Here is a 21,659-nt window from a genome sequence, read left to right as displayed (position 1 = left end):
GGAATTGAGGTGTGAGAATTGTTTGCTACATTCCAAACAAAGGTGAGGTTTCTCTCCGGTGTGATGTCTGATGTGACTCTTTATGGTGCTTTTTTTATGAGAACTGCTTATAACATTCAGGACAACAATAAGGTTTATCTCCAGTATGAGTTCTAGATGTGGCACTGAAGTGTGCTTAAATATAAGAATCGTTTCCCACATTCAGAACAGCAATGAGATTTTTCTTCAGTATGGATTTTAGCATGTCATTAAAGACCTTTCTGGCTTGTATAACATTTGCCACATTCAGAACATATATGCTGCATTTTCGCTTTAGTGGAAATTTGTCTGTTTACTTGAAAAGAGATAATGTTTAAAAACTTTTTCCGCACTGAGAACAGCAAAATGGCTTCTCTCCAGTATCAATTTCTATATGCCTTTGAAAACTGCATTTGTCAGAAAATTGTTTGGCACATTCTGGACGATAATGAGGTTTTTAACCTGTGTGGATTCTTCTATGCCTCTGAAGACTGCTTTTTATTGAGAATGACTTACCACATTCTGGACAACAATGAGGTTTTTCTCCTGTGTGGATTATTCTGTGGTTTAGAAGACGGCTTCTCCATGAGAAGGACTTACCACATTCTGGACAGCAATGAGGTTTTTCTCCTGTGTGGATTTTTCTGTGGCTCTGAAGATCACTTATACGTGAGAATGACTTACCACATTCTGAACAGCAATGAGGTTTTTCTCCTGTGTGGCTTCTTCTGTGGTTCTGAAGATAGCTTCTCCTTGAGAATGCCTTACCACATTCTGAACAGCAATGAGGTTTTTCTCCTGTGTGGATTCTTCTGTGTCTCTGAAGACTAGTTCTCATTGAGAACGACTTACCACATTCTGGACAACAGTGAGGTTTTTCTCCTGTGTGGACTATTCTATGTTTTTGAAGATAGTTTCTCCTTGAGAATGATTTACCACATTCTGAACAACAATGAGGTTTTTCTCCTGTGTGAATTTTTTTGTGCCACTGAAGTTCATTTCTCCTTGAGAACGATTTACCACATTCTGAACAGCAATGAGGTTTTTCTCCTGTATGGACTATTCTATGATTTTGAAGATTCGTTCTCAAGGAGAAACTCTTACCACATTCTGAACAACAATGAGGTTTTTCTCCTGTATGAATTTTTTTGTGCCTCTGAAGTTCATTTCTCCTTGAGAATGATTTACCACATTCTGGACAGCAATGAGGTTTTTCTCCTGTGTGGACTATTCTATGTTTTTGAAGATAGATTCTGCTTGAGAACGACTTACCACATTCTGAACAGCAATGAGGTTTTTCTTTTGTGTGAATTCTTCTGTGCCTCTGAAGATATCTTCTCATTGAGAATTGTTTGCTACATTCATTACAGCAATGAGGTTTCTGCTCTCCAGAGTGAATTTCAGTGTGTTTAACATTCTTGATCTTTGGGAAATGCTTACCACATTCATGACAACAATATGCTTTTTTTCCACTGTAAATCTTCATATGCTTATTAAGATCACTTTTGTGTGTGAATTGTTTGCCACATTCAAAACAACATTTCTTTCCAGTATGAATTTGGATTTCTTTCTCTACTTGCTGTTGATCAGTTTTGATGGCTTCTGTCTGTGTTACTCCAGTAGCAGGGAGAGATCTGCACTGCATAAAGGCTGCTGTCAGGGTCTTTGATCCTCTTGCTGATTTCTTCATAACTTTCTCATTGTATTGAAGAGAGGACTGACCAAATGAAGGTGGAGAGAAGCTGCCATTCTTCTGTAAATCTGAAATAACACAACATTTTAACTATTTTTTCCCCTGACACCTTTATCCAAGGCGACTTACAACATTTGAGACACAATTGGTTATTTAAGAGCCAATCTTAGACAGTAATGCTTTAAGCTTCAATTTAAATTCATACTAATATCAATTTCTTTCCTAGTCATAGACAATGGTATAATTTTGCCCCCCTCTAAGTTAGTAGGAGATAGAACTTTCTTGTTATAACTGAGATTCAGTGTGTTAATTGAGTCAGTTGTTGTTTAGAACTGGTCCCAGTGCACAGGGACTTAAAGACCCATTTTCAACATAGAAATGGGATAGGCATACAGTTGTCTGACCGTTCTTAAATGGTTCAGAAATGTTTAGAAGAGATTTTGTAACGCTTAGAAATTAAACAATATTTATAAACTTAGAAAAGTTCTTCATAAAAGTTCTGTTCATTTTTTTTTTTTGCTATATCAATTTCCTCTTTTTGTTTGAACTGTTTTACTTTGAAATTTTACTAAAGCTTTTTAAAACGAAGATATTTTGTCTATGGAATCATTTCGGTGTGTCAAGTTTTTGCTGAATCCCTTTATGTATGTTAGATCTGCCGAACTTTGGTAATTTTGGGAAAAACACAGATACACTTTTCTTCAGAAAACTTGCCATTTGTAGAGGTTGAACTTGATCTGGAAACAACCATCTGAGTACTGAGGACGCTTGTGCTCCTGAACTTGCCAATGAAAGATAAAGAACTGAGCTACTGTGAGGTACTGTGCTCTTATCTTCTATCTCTGCATGATCGTAAAAGAAAGGTCGCCGTACCTGAACTGGAGAAAATTTAAGAGACTGTAATATTATAGAAGGCATTTTGGATGATCGCTTGTGCTTTTGCCCAAGTCATAGAAGCCTCGCTGTTTATTATTATTGATTACTGTAACGCACTCCTCTCGGGACTACCCAAAAAAGACATAAATCGTTTGCAACTAGTACAGAGTGCAGCTGCTAGAATCCTCACTAGGAAAAGAAAATCCAAGCACATTTCTCCAGTTTTGATGTCACTACACTGGTTACCTGTGTCATTCAGAATTGACTTAAAAATACTGCTTATGCTTTATAAAGCTTAAATAATCTGCTCCATCTTATATATTGGAATGTCTGATGTCTTATATTCCAAATCGTAACCTCAGATTCTCAAATGAGTGTCTCCTTAGAATTCCAAGAGCAAAACTTAAAAGAAGTGGTGAGGCGGCCTTCTGCTGTTATGCACCTAAAATCTGGAATAGCCTGCCAATAGGACTCCGCCAGGCTAATACAGTGGAGCACTTTAAAAAACTGCTGAAAACACATTACTGTAACATGGCCTTCTCATAACTTCATTTTAATGTAATCCTGATACTCTGTATATCCAATTCATTATCATAACTATTCATGGTGGCTCTAAAATCCATACTAACCTCTACTCTCTCTTCTGTTTCTTTTCCCAGTTTTCTGTGGTGGCGACCTGCACCACCACCATCTACTCAAAGCACCGTGATGTCCTACATTGATGGATTAAAAGCCAGAAGTCTACATGACCGTCATCATCAAGTCCTTCCATGAGAACCCTAAATACAAAGAGGACTGATCATTTATGTTAGGTAGAATGCCCAGAGGAGGCTGGTCAGGTGGTCTCATGGTCTGGAACCCCTGCAGATTTTATTTTTTTTCTCCAGCCGTCTGGAGTTTTTTTTTTTTTTTTTCTGTCCTCCCTGGCCATCGGACCTTACTCTTCTTCTATGTTAATTAGTGTTGTCTTATTTTAATTCTTACTTTGTCTTTTTTTCATCATGTAAAGCCCTTTGAGCTACACTATGTGTATGAAAATGTGCTATATAAATAAATGTTGTTGTTGTTGCTGTAAAAAAGTAATCTGTTCTGCTGCAGCGTCCCGATTGTGACAAAGCAGTTTGTCTGGAAGCGCGCTGTCATAAGAGACTCACACTTGCTGTGAACATGGCGATGTCCTTGGGAGCTACTCTAGAGGAACTAGTGGAGAATGACAGACTTCACTTTATTGTAATTCCTTTTGAGGGACATTTAGAACCATACTTACAGGAGGGAATATATTGTGGCTTTGACAGAGGACAAGGAATAACAGGAAAGATATCGATAGATCCTGGTGTTGAACTCAGTATAATAATAAGACTGTTTTTACTGATTCAGCTTATGAACATGGTGTCTGTCATTTCTTTGGAGCTATATGGAAACAGAGAGGCTTTTAAAAAGAGTGATGGTTCACCCATCCAACACTACGATCAAATTGTGCAACTAATAATGTCAATGTTGATGCCTAAAAAACTTGCTATTGTTAAATGCCAAGCCCATAAAAAAGACAATGACTATGTAACCAAAGGTAACGACTTTGCAGACACTGTGGCTCGGCAGGCTGCCGACTCTAATGTTGCAGTGTTGGCACCATTAGTCGTTATTGAGACAAACACCACCGAAAAAGATATAATTGCAATGCAGGACAAGGCTGGAATAACAGAAAAAATGCTTTGGGACCAAAGAGGGGCACAAAGGTCACCTCAAGGATTATGGCGTACCCCAAACAGTTTATTTGTGGCCCCAACCTCACTTTTACAAATGCTTATCAGAGATGTGCATGGTTTTGACCATTGCGCAAGGGGGGGGGGGGGGAAGTACTGCATAAGATTTCAAATTATGGGTTTTGGTCTCCTTATTTAAAAGCAATTGTGGATAAATACCTATCAGACTGTGAGGTTTGTGCAAAAAACAATGTCAGGAAAGGAATCACTGCCCCTGTAGGGCACATTCCACTACCTGAAGGACCTTTTAAACATCTATTGATGGACTATGCAGACATGAATAAACTAAACTTCATCCTAAAATCATTGTTTAATTTACTAGATTTTCTCAAACCCCCATCATAAGTTAATGTAGCACATTAAATGCTTTGTGTTGTGTTCCCCGACCCAGTTGTTAATCACTACGCTTCTTAAACTGACTTCCTCCACACTAAGAGAAGACAGCGATCACCATACAGAATCCATTCATTGTATGATATTCCTGATAAATACTTGATATCATTTTCATGATGAAATGCATTAAAGCAGGTATTAAACATGCACGGTAGTGCTGCTCCCTCGCAGTAAGGGGTCCCCAGTGTATGTTCAGTGTAGAGAACTTTATGGCAGGTGTGACGAGGCTCCGAAAAACTGGATGTATGAATGGGTATCGCACAGGTTTAACTTAAATATTGTTTAAATGTTGGGTTTGTGATCTGCTGGTCAGAGAGACGAACACAGAATTCAATGGATGTTATTCTGAGCGGGCTTGCTTTATTGCACGCTTGCTGTCTCTATCTGACGTACCAAAACCCCAATTTCTATCCTTCCTTTTTCTTTCTCCACATAACCAATCACCACACGATAAATGTCTTTGTGAAATTAAAACTAGTTATAAACTTAGCCCATGGAGTGTTCAAAACTTTAAAAATATCTTCGTTATACATGTTTAATTATGCCATCCATTCAGGGTTGTGTCCATCCCTGAACGAGTTGCCAGTACATCGCAGGATGAATACGAGCAAAACACACACTAGCGGGGTCAATATAGCATAACAAAACCCCACATCCTACATGACTTTGAAAGGAAACTGAAGCGCCGAGTAAACTCACCAGAAAAACATGCAAATGCAAGGCAGGGTACACCCGGGACACCCTTGCTGTGAGGTAGCAGTTCCACCTCCACGCCGCCGTGCCCCCACATGATTAATACATGCTTTAATGCATTTCACCATGAAAATTATATCAAGTATTTATCTTGGCATTCTAAATGTTCAGAGAGCATGAATATCATGTGAATGGATTCTGTGCGGCGATCGCTGCCGGTGCCTCCTGTTAGTGCAGAGGAGGTCAGTTTAAGAAGCTTGGGGCACACTTAACATAAAGCATTTAATGTGCTATATAACATATGACAGGGTTTGAGAAAATCTAGTAAATTAAATATTCATTTTACGATGAAGTTTAGTTTACGATGTTCTATTTTAATGACAAAGTACGAGAATAAAGTCAACATGTTGTCACAATATTACACAGTACCCAGGTACATTACACTGTATTGAAAACAAATAAAACAAGTACAACTTGGCTTGCAGTATTATCCAGTAGTATAGAAACAGTATTTACACATCTGACCTTTTAAAACTAAAGCATCTCCAGGCGACAGACGTGACTCCTTTTTTTCGGCTCTCTGTCCATTTTCACCACGTGGCATACCCATGCTACCGCCCACTATTTGGTGGTGTAGCAGTGAAAAAGAGCCCTAGTGCAACAAATCTGTGTTTAGCGGTGTAGCAGTGAAAAAGGTCCCTACTTGAACAGTTTCCCGCTGCGCCACGTTCCGAACGTCGTTTAGGCAATTTAAACCGGTGTTGCGGTATAAGAAAAATCCATATAATAAAAAAAATTAAAAACGGTTTTCGGTAAGAACCGGTATACCGCCCAGCACTACCCTCCAGCCTACCTTCGTCTCTTTCTCCCCGGCTCACCCATTGCTCCTTCAGCCGGCGGAGAACCTTCAGTTAACCTCCGTCTTGGCCTACATCAGGATGTCACTGCCAGACCGCCGAGGTCAACTCTCCTCCCTCGATCCTTCGCGCACCCGCAGTCACTCCTCAGATCCTTCGGGAGGGCTCCTCTCGTGCTCACCCCACTCACTCATACATTCAGTGGGGCGAATTATATCCCAGAGCGCATCAGCATAATGCTCCTTCGTGGGGCCCCAGCTCATGGTGTCTCCATCTTCCAGGTGGCTGGATCGTCACCTCTTGACTGCTGTTTTCCGTCCTTTTACCACATCTGCTTTTCCTCTATCCATCTACGTTTCTCCTTCCCTTACATCCTCCACAATTTTTTTTCCTTTCCTCAGCTGTCGACCCGAATATATACACACACCCCCGCCGGTACCTCGGTGGGCGCAGCGCCTTAATCACACACCGCAGGAAGCCAATGAGGCAAATGAGGTCAACCGCACCCACACATGCAGGTGTGACTTGCTCCAATCACCTCATTAACTCCCCGCGGTCGTGCAATCGCGCTCACAGAGAATGGCACGGCTATACGGATTTAAAAACCCAACTTTTTTCGGAAGCCGCGGACCCGCCCTACCACACAAACCTGCATGGTTTGGAACCATAAAGTCAGCATAAATGCACCATTTTGCAGATGCCAGTGAAGATGGATATGGCACGGTCACTTAGTTTGTCTTAACCTACAAAGAAGGCAAAAAGCATTGTTCATTCCTGATTGGCAAGGTAAGAGTTGCACCATTGAAACAAGTCATGATTTCAAGATTGCAGCTGACAGGAGCCCTTGTGACCATCAAAATGGACAAAATCCTAAAAGGTGAGCTTCAAATGCCCTTACAAGAATCTACATTTTGGACTGACAGCACCACAGTGCTAAAATAAATTTCAAATGAAAGCACTCGATTCAAGACCTTTGTTGCCAAAGCTCAGAGATCATTCACCTCCTTCACAGTGGAGGTACATCACATCTGCCCTTAACCCGGCTGATCAAGCTTCCAGAGGGCTAAGCATAGAAAGCTTTCTCAAAACCACCACATGGTCATAAGGTCCAGGCTTCTTAATGAAACCCAAACATGAGTGACCAAAAAGATCAGATCAACTGAACGATTCACTCTTTGAAGATAAGCCAGAAGTTTAAACTTGTGCAGCCAACATGACAAGAGTAGAGGAGACGACTGAGCCCATCAACAAACTAATCACTTACTTTTCAGATTGGCTACACTTGAAGAAAGCAGTGGCTTGGCTCCTCAAGTTTAAAGACATACAGTTGCACTTAAAAAAAAGAAAGAAAAACATTTCAAATAGAAGTCACTCAATCTAAAAATAATACAGAAGAATAAAAAACCCTCATCGTAGAGGACATGAAAAGGCTTAAACAGACTTCAAAAACAAGCCCGATTTCTACAGAAGACTTGGCTAAAGCTGAAACAGAACATATCTGCCTCAGTCAATTGCAAGAATTTCCAAAAGAATTAAAGGCTTTAAAGAAAAAGGTTTGTGTTAAAAAAAGAACAGTCAAATCTTCAAACCTGACTTGATCTTACAAGATGGAGTACTGAGAGTAGGAGAAAGACTCAACAAAGCTGCAATGCCCGATGAAGCTGAACATCCTGCAATTCTTCACAAGCATTCACATATCACTTCTCTCATATCGCAGCACATTCACAAAGAAATCTGACATTGTGGGCAAAACTATACACTCTCACAGTTAATCTTCACTTGTCTGACACCCAGAGCTGCCCACATAGAGACTGCACTCAGCTCAGACACTGATTCTTGTATCCAGGCCATTCATCGATTCACGTGCAGAGGAGGACAAGTTAAAATCATCCGCTCAGATAATGGAACAAACTTCATTGGAGCAGAAAGAGAGCTACGAGAAGCTACAAAAAATTCTGACCATGAAAAAAATCCACAATGCAATGAAGAAATAAATCAAATTGATTTTCAATCCACCATCAGCCTCTCATCAAGGTGAAGTGTGTGAGAGACAAATCAGAAACATAAGAAAGATTCTAAACTCAACACGAAACCAACAAACACTCAATGATGAAAGTCTCCAAACAGTGACATGTGAAGTGGAATCAATTATCAATAACAGACCCCACACTAAGACATCAGATGACACAAATGACTTGGAGCCACTCACACCCAATCACTTGCTGTTACTGAAGACACAACCTGACATGACTCCTGGGCTCTTCTCTACAAACGGCCAGAACACTCGAAGACGCTGGAAGCAAATTCAATACATGGCTGATTTGTTTTGGAAAAAATGGTCTAAAGAGTATCTGCAATACTTCAAGAACGTCATAAATAGCAAACAGCAAGAAGAAATTTTGAATCAGGAGACGTTGTTTTAATTGTAGATGATGTTGCACCACACAATTCCTGGGTAATGAGACGAGTCATCAAGACAAAAGCAGATGCCAAAGGTGCAGTCAGAAGAGTTTGTAGGTCCATATGACTTCCGTGATGCAGAAAATATGGATCCTCATACGAGTGGCGACAGCAAGAGTCTGTTCATTATGACAGCACACGGCATGGATGACAGGAGGACCAGACTGTCCTAAGAACATGAAGAGATGCTTATATTCTTAGATAAGAACCTGAAGTGTTCACCAAGACTGTCTCGTTTTCTTCTTGTCGGAGTCAATGGCTACAAATATCTAATTGAACATTTTATTTTACTAGAAATGTGGTGTATGATTAAGACATGCCTTTTGTTTTGTTCCATTATGTGTGCATTATGGGTAAACTAGACAAAGAGCCCGTTTCGACAACGTAAGATGAAACGGGCACGAGTGGAATAGTAATAAGTATAAGCACTACAAACCTGATATAGGTGTATTGAATGAATGCGTAATTGAATCAGAATGAGTAATTAGGCCTCGAGCTGTAATCGAAATCGCCTTTCAGGCCTCTAGAGCTTTAATCGAAGTCGGCTTTCTCTTTGAATTTTTGCAGCCGTAAATCCGCCGCCTGCCGCGATGTTGGAGTTGGATATCGGTCAAAGTCGCCTTTCTCTTTGAATTTTCGCGGCCGTAAATCCGCCTCCTGCCACGATGTCGGTCTCGTAAGGTTTTTCGGGCAGCTGCACAGAAGGCAACTGCGCATTCGGCTTTGGACAGACGTGAGTGAGTGAGTGAGGAGGCTGGCGAATTATGTATTAAGATGTTCATTGTGTATGCTGTTGCAGTAGCACTTTAATATGGAATGTGAAGTTTTTGCATGGCTAAAATTACATTTATTATTTAAAAAAAAAAAACAGTATTATTGTTGATATCAACAGATCCTAATGGAATGGAATGGGTGATCAATATCATCTCTAAAGACTCTAATCAGAGCCTTCCTACCCAATTATGAGTTAGAATCTGGGTTTTCTCTTCTTAATAGTAATGTATGTGATGATATTTACATCCTCTAGAACCTAATCTGGACCAAAAAATAAACATACAGGTATGTCCGCTTGTGTTAGCTGTGGTAAACACTTTGCCCCCCTGCTTTATTGTTCTGGTGTCCTGGGGTAAAATCCTGCCCACAGTTATTCTACACAGGGGCTCTGAATGGTGTTTCTGGTTAATCTGGTGCTTCCCCTCATCCTCAAAAACATGCAGGTGAAGTGGAGTGGTGACTCCAAATTGACCCGATGTGACTGTAGGAGACAGAAGGGCCCAAGATCATCTCCAAGTGAAGATTTCACACCACAGCCAACTTGTCCAGGCCATGCTGCCACAGCAAGTTCAGGCTGAGAGGGGAACACAAGATGCTTGTGCAGGTAGCTCTTGTCACTGTTAATGTCAAAGTGCATGAGATTTCCATTAGAAAGATGAGGCACATATTAGGTGGGCACTGGCTTGAGCAAATTCACTCTTATTTAGTGCACAGTGCTGAGGATTTTATTCTTACTTATTTATTTCTCAGTTGATCGAGCTGCCCTGAGGAACATCTTGAGGGGTTGCAGGATTCCCTCAAGGTTGCTGGATATCATGGCTGGCCTGTACACTGGTACTGTGAGTACTGTGCAGATTGGAGGCGGGACCGCTGCATTTTTCCCAGTTGATTCTCGGGTTCGTCAGGGGTGTGTTCTGGTCCTACTCTGTTTGATGGGTGTATGGACTGGGTGTTGGGCAAGGTCGTGGGGTCCAGCGGCTGTGGGGCATCTGTTGATGAAGAAAGATTCACAGATCTTGACTTTGCTGATGATGCTGTGATCTTCGCGGAGTCAATGGAGGGTACGATCGGGACGCTCGAGAGACTGAGTGAGGAGTCTGAGTGTCTGGGCTTGCGAGTGTCCTGGATAAAAACCAACATCCATGCCTTTAATGACCTCTTGGGCACAGCCATCAGCAGTGTGTCTGTCTGTGGAGAGAGTGCTGACCTTGTTGAGAGGTTTACTTGTTTTTGCAGTGATATTCATGTCTCTGTTGACTCTTCTTATGAAGTCAGTAGACAGATTGGGAGAGCATGGGGGGTCATGAGGTCGCTGGAAAGGGGTGTGTGGTACTTCTGATATCTATGCAAAAGGACAAAGGTACAAGTCTTTAGAGTCCTGGTGCTTCCTGTCTTGCTATATAGTTGCGAGACATGGACGCTATCCAGTGACCTGAGATGAAGACTGGACTCCTTTGGTACTGTATCTCTCCTGAAAATCCTTGGGTACCATTGGTTTGACTTTGTGTCGAATGAGTGGTTGCTCATGGACTCCCGAATGAGGCACATTACCTGCATTGTAAGGGAGCGTCAGTTACGGCACTATGGCAATGTGGCACAATTCCCTGAGGGTAATCTGGCATGTAAGATCCTCATTGTTGGGGAACCGAGTGGCTGGACCAGGCCAAGGGGTCACCCACGTAACACCTGGCTGCGGCAGATAGAGGGTCATTTCCGGAGGGCAAGACTGGACTGCGTGTCTTATGTGGACATTTCTGCCTTAACTGCCACACAATTTAAGAAATATACATGTCTTTAACAAAATATGACTTCTGATATTCTCATTGAATATAATGCGCTGTTGGCCTAACATACGTCACAGCTTCCGTCAAAGCTTCATGATGTTCAAGTCATGCGCTGAACACTTTAGATTTTTCCTTATTCTCTCAAGTTTTTCTAATTCATCATTTTTTAGGTAACCTATTGTTTGTTATCATGCACCCGAGCAGGTGGTCTTTATCCAAGTTCAAATAACCGTGTTTTCCGCTCTCATTACAATCTAAAAACATCAAAGCACCCACAGTTAGAATTTATAAATGCTCTCTTTCTTTTAAATTTAATCACATTACTCACTTATTCCAACACTCCCAGGTGACTCTTCTCCTTCTCTCTCATTTCCCTCAATGATTTTCTCTTCAGACTCCGATAACTCTGATTTCAGCTCTGCAGAATTCTCCTGCGTAGCCAGTCGTCCCATATTAGTGGACCAGGACTGTAAACTGGATGGAATTTCTTCACAGGCATCTTGCTTGAAAATATCCTCAGTTTCATGATTTTGACATTCAAGACTACCGGAGAAATCAAGCAAATCCTCAGCTTTAATGGCAGAAGTCACCCCCTTGCACTCCTCCTCATCTTTAAAAACTGAAATTCTTTCTTCGTGATCCTCCAGCTTCACATGCACAACCTCTGGTGTGAGCCGCTCACAGTCCTCTTCTTTAATGTCCACCGTTCTTTCATCCACGCCATCTTCTTTGGCAGAGGCCATGCTCTGTGGGAAACTCTTCTCTCTCTTTAAGTGTCTGTCCTTCTCTTCTCAGATTCACTTCTCACATGGACAGCCCTGAGCTGGAGGCCATTAGACACCTCAGTGTATGGCCATGTGAAATGGGAAAGCCCTGTGAAAATAAAAGTGTAGAATTAACTTCATAAAGTCAGTAAAAATAATGAGCACACTTCAGGGTTAGTGTCCTCCATGAGGTTTGGGTCAAAGACACATTTCTCTTGATTTCCTCCTCTGCCTCACAGTTTAAAATTACAAATCAAACAATTCAGATGTGATCAAAGTGCACTGCAGACCTTCATTAAAAGGGATTTGCATAAATTTCAGTCCCACCTTGTAGATATGACAACACTTTATCTACACGGCACCATCATGTTTGGACACAGCAATGGCAGGTCTATTAAAGCTGTCATATTTAGGGCTTTGTTGGATATAGACTGACATGAACTTCAAACTGGAGTACAGGGTCTTCACATCATTGACACATTCACACGTTTCAGTGCAGGAAGTGTTGTAAAGACAAAGAGACCATCAGAAATTGTGAAACAATTCATTAATTCATTCTCAGATAAGTGGACATGGAGCTCCTCAAAAACTACTTAGTGATAATGGTGGGGAATCAGAGAGATGGCAGAGAATTTTAACATTGAAACAAATGCCACCGCTGCATTCAGTCCCTGGGGTAATGGACTACCTGAGAGACACAAAAATAGACACTCACAGAAATTATACAGAAAGTGATAAAGAATACTGGATGTGACTGGTTAGTGCCAGATTAGTGCCATGGGGCACTAATGGTAAAGAATACCATGCACAATATTTTTGGGTACAGCTCATATCAGCTGGTGTTTGGTCGAAATCCAAAACTTCCTTGTGTTCTCGTGGACTGACCACCGGCCCTAGAAGGCACCACTAGGAGTGTGTCAGTGGAGCACATATTCCAGCGCTGCACACTCCAAGAAGAGCATTTACTGAAGCCGAGTGTTCAGACTGAATACCGAGAGCAGTCCAGAGTCGGGTTAATTCTGAAAATGATAAATCTGAGACAAAGCGGATGACAAAACAGTGGACTGTGCAGAATGGAAAGGACCTTCAGATGTCATTGGACAGGATGGAGTTGTGAAATGTGTCAAACGTGGAGGTGCTCTTGGAAGGGCCCACCATTCTAGACTACGTAAAGTCTTCGGTAAAGGTGACAATCGACATACCACCAGTAGTGAGAGAGATGAAGAGAGAGATTTATCTAACACTACATCAGATAATGAAGACACTGGAGATGAGAAGGAGACTCTAAACTCTTCAGTCTCAGTAGAAGATGTCGATGTTAGATAGATAGATAGATAGATACTTTATTAATCCCAATGGGAAATTCACATTGAAGTTGAGCAAACTCATAGGTTAAGATGGAGTCATTGTGTTTGTCTAAAAAAGGAACAAACTGTGAGATATGTGAACAGAGATGGTGGCATACTGATAAAGTATTAGATTGGGCTGGCAAAGCAGAAACTGGTATAGTTTAGGGTTTACTGATCCTGACAGCATTGCTGACACAGAAGGGTCTGTTGACACATCAAGTGTGGATAATCTGCAAGCTGAACCAGAAACTAATGAAGTGCAACTATGAGACTTGTGTGTGGAAATCACGGAGATATCAGCTGAGTCAGCAAAGTAGGAAGAGATAAGCAGCTGGGAAAGAAATGGAGCATCTGAGGAGGTGGAAAACCACAAGATGGATATGCCCTTTAAAAAGAGACTTCAGCAGGAATCGTAACTAAAGACCACCTAGTGGCACGAGGGTCTGAGGGGCAAGATAGGAGTGGGCTCAACAGGGATTCACCAACATGGTCATCAGAATCTGCTCACCAAGGTCTCTGAGGCAGCACTGCCACTTTAAACAATGAGGACAGACAGTTGAGTGCCAGCCCGTCATAGTCGAGTCGCGGATCTGCAGCTTTCACATTTTTATGGCTTCATATGGTTGGATGCAAACAGCCCTGATGGGCTCACCACTACCCTGGCTTGAGTCCTGTTCTTCATTTCACACGGCCATCTCAAGTAAGCAAAAGAATAAAAGTACATAGAAATACTGAAAGTAGTTGTAAAGGATAAAAGAAATTAAACAGTAGCGTTTCAAATATCACAAAAATTGTACTCGTAATGCCATGCCAGCTGTAGATTTTACTGTATCCCTCTGGCAGCACTAGCTTGTGTAAAGTTTATATTTTTTATTTCTCACTAAACAAATCAAAGTCTCCCTGTTACAGTAAAACCGCACGAGCATATTTATTGATAAAAAAATACAAAAAAAAATTAAAATTAAAAAATGAAACCTGAACACGCCCTGTAAACTTAAATCAGAAATGAACGACGGGGCCGTGCGGGAGCGAGCAGCTGAACAAGTGCGTGCCCGACGGACAGCACAGTGAGGAGCATGCGCGAAATAAAAAGGAGACGCGGCGCGGAAAAGTGCACGAGAGCGCACAGAGCTGAAGCAATCCCGGGGTAACGCGCCACCGCCAAGTCAGATGTAGCATTACATTTCACGGGACACCGACCGGAAAATAAAGTAACGTAGAACAAGCAAACAAAGTGCGCGATCCCCGTCATCCACAGTAAACTCCCGAAGGTGCGATTTGCGGTGCCACCTCCTAAACTTAGCGCTCAATCCCCAACACTTAAAAGCGAACCACGCGGCGTCAGGCACCTCCTGAAATTTAAAGCCACTCAGCATGTCGCGATCTTCCTCATTGCTGGCACTCCCACCTGTACACGATCGCCACGTTCGACTTTGTCTCGCCTTCCGCACCTTTGCTTGATCGTATGGTCGTGAAGAAGTCGGAGCGCGGAGGTCTCATAAGAGCAAACTAGTGATGCGCTGCTGGATACTGACGTGACGAGCTTTTGAAGCGCCGCTATGATGTTCGTTTGAAATGCGCCTGTCACGTGATTTTGAGGCACGCTAGCGTCATGACGTCATGATATCTGCGCAGTCAGCTGCTGATTTGCTCAGCCTCTCATCTGCTGAACGGCTTTGGCTCAAAGTGTAAAAGTAGTTGTCCCAGCTGGATCTGTATGGTGTGCTGACGTGAATTTAAATCCTAGTTGGGGCTCGCGTATGATCCCTGCCCAAAATACAAAACAAAAAAAATACTTTTTAAATAGAGTTATGTAGTACTTAGAAGTGGTTACAACTTATGTAGTGGTTGTAAGTTAACAAATACGTTTAGCAGACATTATGAACGATTCTCATGTGGCTCCTCGTTCCTTGGTGTAGAATCGTGTCCGCCTAGAATCTGTAACAATAAACATATTTTGCGTAAGACAGCACGTATTATAACAATCCAGCGTCACCCCATGTCGATCATATCAGAGAGCGTAAGAAACGCTTCACTAAAGCCGACTTGTACAGTATATCAAATCAAATCAAATAGCCTTTTATTGTCAATTCACTGTATGTGCAGAACATACAGGAGAATCGAAATACTGTTTCTCTCTTAACTTCGTAATACAATAAAATATAAAATGTATAAACTATAACATATAAGATAACATTAAGATAACAAATTGTAAAATAGACCTGTGTACAATGTGCAATAGTCATTAGTGCAAAAGATATCCATCCATTATCCACCGCTTATCCGAGGTCGGGTCGCTGAGGCAGCAGCCTAAGCAGGGAAGCCCAGATCTCCCTCTCCCCAGCCACCTCCTTCACATCCTCTGGGAGGACCCTGAGGCGTTCCAAGGCCAGCCAGAAGACATAATCCCTCCAGTGTGTCCTGGGTCTGTCCCGTGGCCTTCTCCCAGTTGGGCATACCCGGAACACCCCCCCCCCCAGGGAGGCGTCCAGGGGGCATTCTAACCAGATGCCCGAACCACCTCAACTGACTCCTCTCAATGCGGAGGAGCAGCGACTCTACTCCGAGTCTCTCCCGGATAAGTGAACTCCTCACCCTATCTCTAAGGGAAAGTCCAGCCACCCTGCGGAGAAAACTCATTTCGGCCTCTTGTATCCACGATCTTGCTCTTTCGGTCACTACCCTAAGCTCGTGGCCATAGGTGCGGGTAGGAACGTAGATCGACTGGTAAATCGACAGCCTCGCCTTTTGGCTCAGCTCTCTCTTCACCACGACGGACCATTGCAAAGCCCGCATTACTGCGGATGCCGCACCGATCCGTCTGTCAACCTCACGCTCCATTCTTCCCTCACTCGTGAACAAGACCACGAGATACTTGAACTCCTCCACTTGAGGCAGTACTGTGTTCCCAACCCGGAGCAAGCATTCCACCCTTTTCCGGCTGAGAACCATGGCCTCGGATTTAGAGGTGCTGACTCTCATCCCCGCCGCTTCACACTTGGCTGCGAACTGCTCCAGTGAGTGCTGGAGGTCACTGTCCAATGAAGCCAACAGAACCACGTCATCCACAAATAATAGAGACGAGATTCTGAGGAATCCGCATTGTTCCTCTTGAATCCGAGATTCGACCATCGACCGAACTCTCTTCTCCAGCACCCCAGAATAGACCTTACCGGGGAGGCTGAGGAGTGTGATCCCCCTATAGTTGGAGCACATCATCCGGTCGCCCTTCTTAAAAAGGGGAACCACCAGCCCGGTTTGCCAATCCAGAGGCACTGCCCCCGATGTCCATGCGATGTTGCAGAAATGTGTCAACCAAGACAGCCCCACAACATCCAGAGCCTTGATGAACCCAGGGTGAACCTCGTCCACCCCAGGGGCCCTGCCTCCTCGGAGCTTTTTAATTACCTCAGTGACCTCATCCCCTGTTATGGACGGTCACCCCCCCCCCCCCCCCCCGGAGTCCTCCAGCTTTGCTTCCTCTAAGGAAGACATGCTGGTGGGATTGAGAAGATCCTCGAAGTATTCCTTCCACCAGTCAATAACGTCTGCAGTTGAAGTCAGCAGGGCCCCATCTCCACTGTACACAGTGTTGGTGGAGCACCGCTTTCCCATCCTGAGGCGCCTGACTGTTTACCAGAACCTTCTCGGTGCCGACCAAAAGTCGTTTTCCATGACTTTCCCAAACTCCTCCCATGCCCGAGATTTTGCCTCTGCAACAGCCGATGCCGCCACATGTTTGGCCCGCCAGTACCCCTCAGCTGCCTCTGGAGTCCCACTGGTCAACCAGACCCGATAGGACTCTTTCTTCAGCTTGACGGCCTCTCGAACTTTAGGTGTCCACCACAGGGTTCATGGATTGCCGCCATGAAAGGCACTGACAACCTTGCAACCACAGCTCTGTTCTGCTGCTTCGACAATGGAGGCGCGGAACATGGCCCATTCAAACTCAATCAATGTCCTTCGCCTCCCTCGGAATGAGGTTGAAGTTCTGCCGGAGGTGGCAGTTAAAGATATTTCTGACCGGTTCCTCCACCAGATGTTCCCAGCAGACCCTCATTATTCGTTTGGGTCTGCCTGGTCTGTCCGGCAGCCTCTCCCGCCATCACCAGGTGGTGATCAGTTGACAGCTCAGCCCCTCTCTTCACCCAAGTGTCCAAGACATAAGGTCACATATCTAATGACATGATTACAAAGTCGATCATCGAGCTGCGACCTTGGGCATCCTGGCGCCAAGTGCACTTATGGATACCCTTATGCTCGAACATGGTGTTCGTTGTGGATAATCCATGACCAGCTCAGAAGTCCAACAACTGAACACCACTCGAGTTTAGATAAGGGGGCCATTCCTCCCAATCACGCCTCTCCAGGTTTCACTACCGTTGCCGACGTGAGCGTTTAAGTCTCCCAGCAGGACGATAGAGTCCCCAGGAGCTACGCCTTGCAGCGCCTCTTCCAGGGACTCCAAGAAGGCTGGGTACTGTGAACTGCTGTTCGGCACATAAGCGCAAACAACATTCAGAGTCCTTCGCCCAATTCGAAGGCGTAGGGAAACAACCCTCTTGTCCAACAGGGAGAACCCCAATGTACAGGCCTCGAGCCGGCGGGCCGTAAGCAAGCCCACCCCTACCCGACGCCTCTCACCCACATCAACTCCAGAGTGGAACAAAGTCCAGCCTCTCTCAAGAGGAATGGTTCCAGAGCCCAGACCATGCGTAGAGGTGAGCCCAATTATATCTAGCCGGTACCTCTCAACCTCTTGTACCAGTTCAGGCTCCTTCCCCGCCAGAGAGGTAACATTCCATGTCCCAAAAGCAAGTTTCAGCAACTGAGGGTCGGAACGCCAGAGTTCCCGCCTTCGGCTACCAACTATATGAGGGGACTATATGACTGGTGAGGGGACGCTGGCGCACGCATGTTGTTGCCGCTCCTCCCTGTAAACAACACTTCTCACAAAATTCGCCTAATTCTACACTTTCTTACGTTGTTTTATTTCTTTTATTGTACGTATAGTTCGTGGATACAGCTGACTCGAATTGTATGGATTTGGCTTATATTTACAGATTTTATGGACTCTACTTTGACTGGGAATAGCTGAGTCTGTGGATCACGGGACGAGAACCTTCAAGCATTTCTTTGTGCCTGGCAATCTAGGACCTCAGGATGATCTGTCTCCGTGATTATATTTAATTCGCTTTGCTGATCTGCTCCCGTTTCATCTTATAGTACTATACGACTGGGAACTGATCTGATGTTCTTATTAACCTGGCTTTTGGCTCCGGGGAGATCACGCCTGAAATTACCAAGCGTTACATTTTGTGACTGTGTATTGGAACCTCCAACTCCTGCTACCTCCTCTTGCTATGCTTTCTGCTGATTGCTATGGCTGCTCACCTACGCTACCACACTCGCCTGTCCTACCGGTTCCACTCTGCTGTGCTGCTTCTCCACTGCTATTCAGATAAGTATTACTCAGCATCATGCTAAAATACTCTCATGACAAACTCCTTCTTATTAAACAGTTTGTCCAGAGCAAATGGTCTGACTGCAACATCCTAAAGGACGCCGGTATTTTGCAGCGCCCGAAATATATACATCGCGGGTCAGGTCGCCGCCACCGCCGGGCTGCGAATGAAAAGACCACCGGCAGCATTTGCTCAGGAATACGCCGTCCTTCTCACGACCCTGGAAATAGAATTGTCAGTGTGCCAAATTTGCATTATGTGAGAATAAACCCTGATTGCGGCTCTGTGCAGAAAGAAGCCTCATTATGTAATATTGCACTGTTTAACTCGAGGTCTCTTAATGGCAAAGCATTGGTGTTGTCAGAACTCATCACTGACACCAAACTTGATATTCTGTGTCTAACGGAGACTTGGCAAAAACCAAACGAATTTGCGTCTCTCACAGAGGCGACTCCAATTGGTTTCACTTTCCACTCAGAGCCTCGCAGCTCAAGACATGGCGGCGGGCTGGCAGTAATTATCAGAGAAGACTTAAACGTTAAAAGAATCCCAATTGACTGCCCATTGTCTTTTGAGTGCCTGGCTCTTAAACTAACAACGGAATCAGGTCCTGTCTCACTCATTGTTCTTTATCGTCCCCCAAAATACAATGCATCCTTCTTATCCGATCTGATTGAACTTTTGACCCACCTAAGCTCTTACTCTCAGAGAATTATCCTTCTTGGTGATTTCAACATCCATATTGACACCCCCACATCTAAACTGAGAAATGAATTCCTGTCCTTACTGGACTGTTTTGACTTGACACAACATGTTGATTTTCCCACCCACTCTGGTGGTCATATACTGGACCTGATCTGCACTTCTGGACTATCTGTTGCCAACATTCACAGCACTGATTTGGGACTCTCTGACCATAAAGCAGTATTTTTCACTGTCTCATTACCTCTCCCTCCTCTTACCTGTAAACGACAAATTTCTTACAGAAACCTTAAAAATATCTGTCCCTCTATCCTTTCTGGATCCATTTCTGATCTTTTACTGTCTTCACCTATTCCACCAACACTAGATAGTTTTGTTGTCCACTATAACTCAGCCCTTCATTCAGCATTAGATAAAACAGCTCCTTTAAAACATAAGGAGGTTTCCTTTAAACGTTCAGCTCCTTGGTATAACTCAGAATTGCGATCTATGAAAGCAGCTGGCCGACGCCTTGAGAGAATGTCACGTAAGACTGGCCTCACCGTGCACATCCAGGCTTTCTCTGACCACCAAAGAGCTTACAGAGAAGCACTAACTTCTGCCAAGAACACCCATTACGGCAGACTAATAGAAAGTGGCCATGATAACCCAAGGGTTTTGTTCTCTGTAGTTAATAAACTACTCGAACCCGCATCTGGTCCAACTACCTCTTCTACTGAAGTCTGTGAGGAATTCCTCCACTTTTTCCGTAACAAAATTAAAGATCTAAATAATTCAACCAACATAAATACATCATCTGTTTATATCTCTCCCTGTTTTCCCACTCCATCCAGCTCCTTCTCTAAGTTCTCACCAGTCACATCTGCGTTTGTTAATGACCTGCTTTATAAGATGAGGCCGACTACTTGTGTACTGGACCCCATCCCCACCACACTACTTAAATCCTGCCTTCATGCCATAATCCCGACTGTTACAACAATAATAAACTCATCCCTTGATACTGGCTCTGTGCCGCTCACTTTTAAAATTGCTTCTGTAACCCCAACGTTAAAAAAGTCTGGCCTTGATGCTGACAATCTTAACAATTTCCGGCCTATTTCCCACTTACCTTTCCTGTCAAAAGTTCTTGAGCGTGTTGTAGATTCCCAACTCACCAATTACCTAACCTCTAATAATTTGATGGAACCCTTTCAGTCTGGTTTCAGGGCGCAGCACAGCTGTGAAACTGCTCTGCTACGGGTAACCAATGATTTGCTTATGGCAGCAGACTCTGGACAAACCAGCATATTAATTCTGTTAGACCTCAGTGCAGCATTTGACACTGTCAGACATGACATCCTACTGTTCAGAATGGAGAACATGCTGGGTATCTCTGGCACTGCCCTCCAGTGGTTCAAGTCCTATCTGACTGATAGGCAAGAGTTTGTTAGTCTTGGCAACAGCAGATCCAGCTCAGCGCCAGTCACACAAGGAGTCCCTCAAGGCTCTGTCCTCGGTCCTCTGCTTTTCTGTATTTATATGCTTCCCCTTGGCCATATTATCCGTAGTTATGGATTGGGTTATCATTTTTATGCAGATGATACTCAGCTCTACTTCAATGTTAAAAGTGGAACTTCATCAGAGCTTTCTCAGCTCACAACCTGCCTCAGTGAAATTAAAACCTGGATGGAGCAGAACTCTTTAAAATTAAATTGCAATAAAACTGAACTCCTGCAAATTGGGACTAAAATGCAACTTAATAAAATGAGCTCCTTCCCAGTCCATCTTGGCGGTGATCTCATCAGACCTGCCTCTACTGTAAAAAATCTTGGTGTCATTTTTGATTCCTCCCTCTCTTATTCTGCCCACATAAATCACATTAAGAAACTTTCTTACTTTCACCTCCGTAACATATCCCGTGTTCGCTCCTTCCTCTCCTTCTCTAATGCTGAGAAACTTGTCCATGCTTTTATCACATCCCGCATCGATTATTGTAATTCCCTACTGGCAGGTGCCCCTTCTAATCTTATATCACAGCTCCAGCTTATTCAAAACTCAGCTGTAAGAGTCCTGACTCGAACCAGCAGCA

General features: G+C 43.6%; 3 protein-coding genes and 1 pseudogene across 5 annotated transcripts in view; 2 read left to right on the top strand and 2 right to left on the bottom strand.

The window, feature by feature from the left end:
• Positions 1-21,659, top strand: part of LOC114641537 (tripartite motif-containing protein 16-like) — a 721,005-nt gene that overhangs the window by 28,210 nt on the left and 671,136 nt on the right. The gene's annotated exons all lie outside the window — the stretch shown is intronic.
• Positions 1-21,659, bottom strand: part of LOC114641514 (gastrula zinc finger protein XlCGF7.1-like) — a 688,851-nt gene that overhangs the window by 415,141 nt on the left and 252,051 nt on the right. For both annotated transcript variants that reach the window (XM_051927979.1, XM_051927980.1), the window contains one exon: positions 11,974-12,152. The gene's annotated coding sequence lies outside the window, so the exon portion shown is untranslated. The remainder of the gene's footprint in view (positions 1-11,973; positions 12,153-21,659) is intronic.
• LOC114641540 (tigger transposable element-derived protein 1-like) overlaps positions 1-21,659 on the top strand; it is a 769,935-nt gene that overhangs the window by 653,759 nt on the left and 94,517 nt on the right. The window lies entirely within an intron of this gene.
• On the bottom strand, positions 353-12,054 carry LOC114641530 (gastrula zinc finger protein XlCGF26.1-like; annotated as a pseudogene).

Source organism: Erpetoichthys calabaricus, chromosome 5 (assembly GCF_900747795.2).
Source record: "Erpetoichthys calabaricus chromosome 5, fErpCal1.3, whole genome shotgun sequence".
In the NCBI taxonomy this organism is placed as follows: Eukaryota; Metazoa; Chordata; class Cladistia; order Polypteriformes; family Polypteridae; genus Erpetoichthys; species Erpetoichthys calabaricus.
The sequence above is the reverse complement of the archived record's forward strand: the minus strand, read 5'-3'. Positions and strand labels throughout refer to the sequence as shown.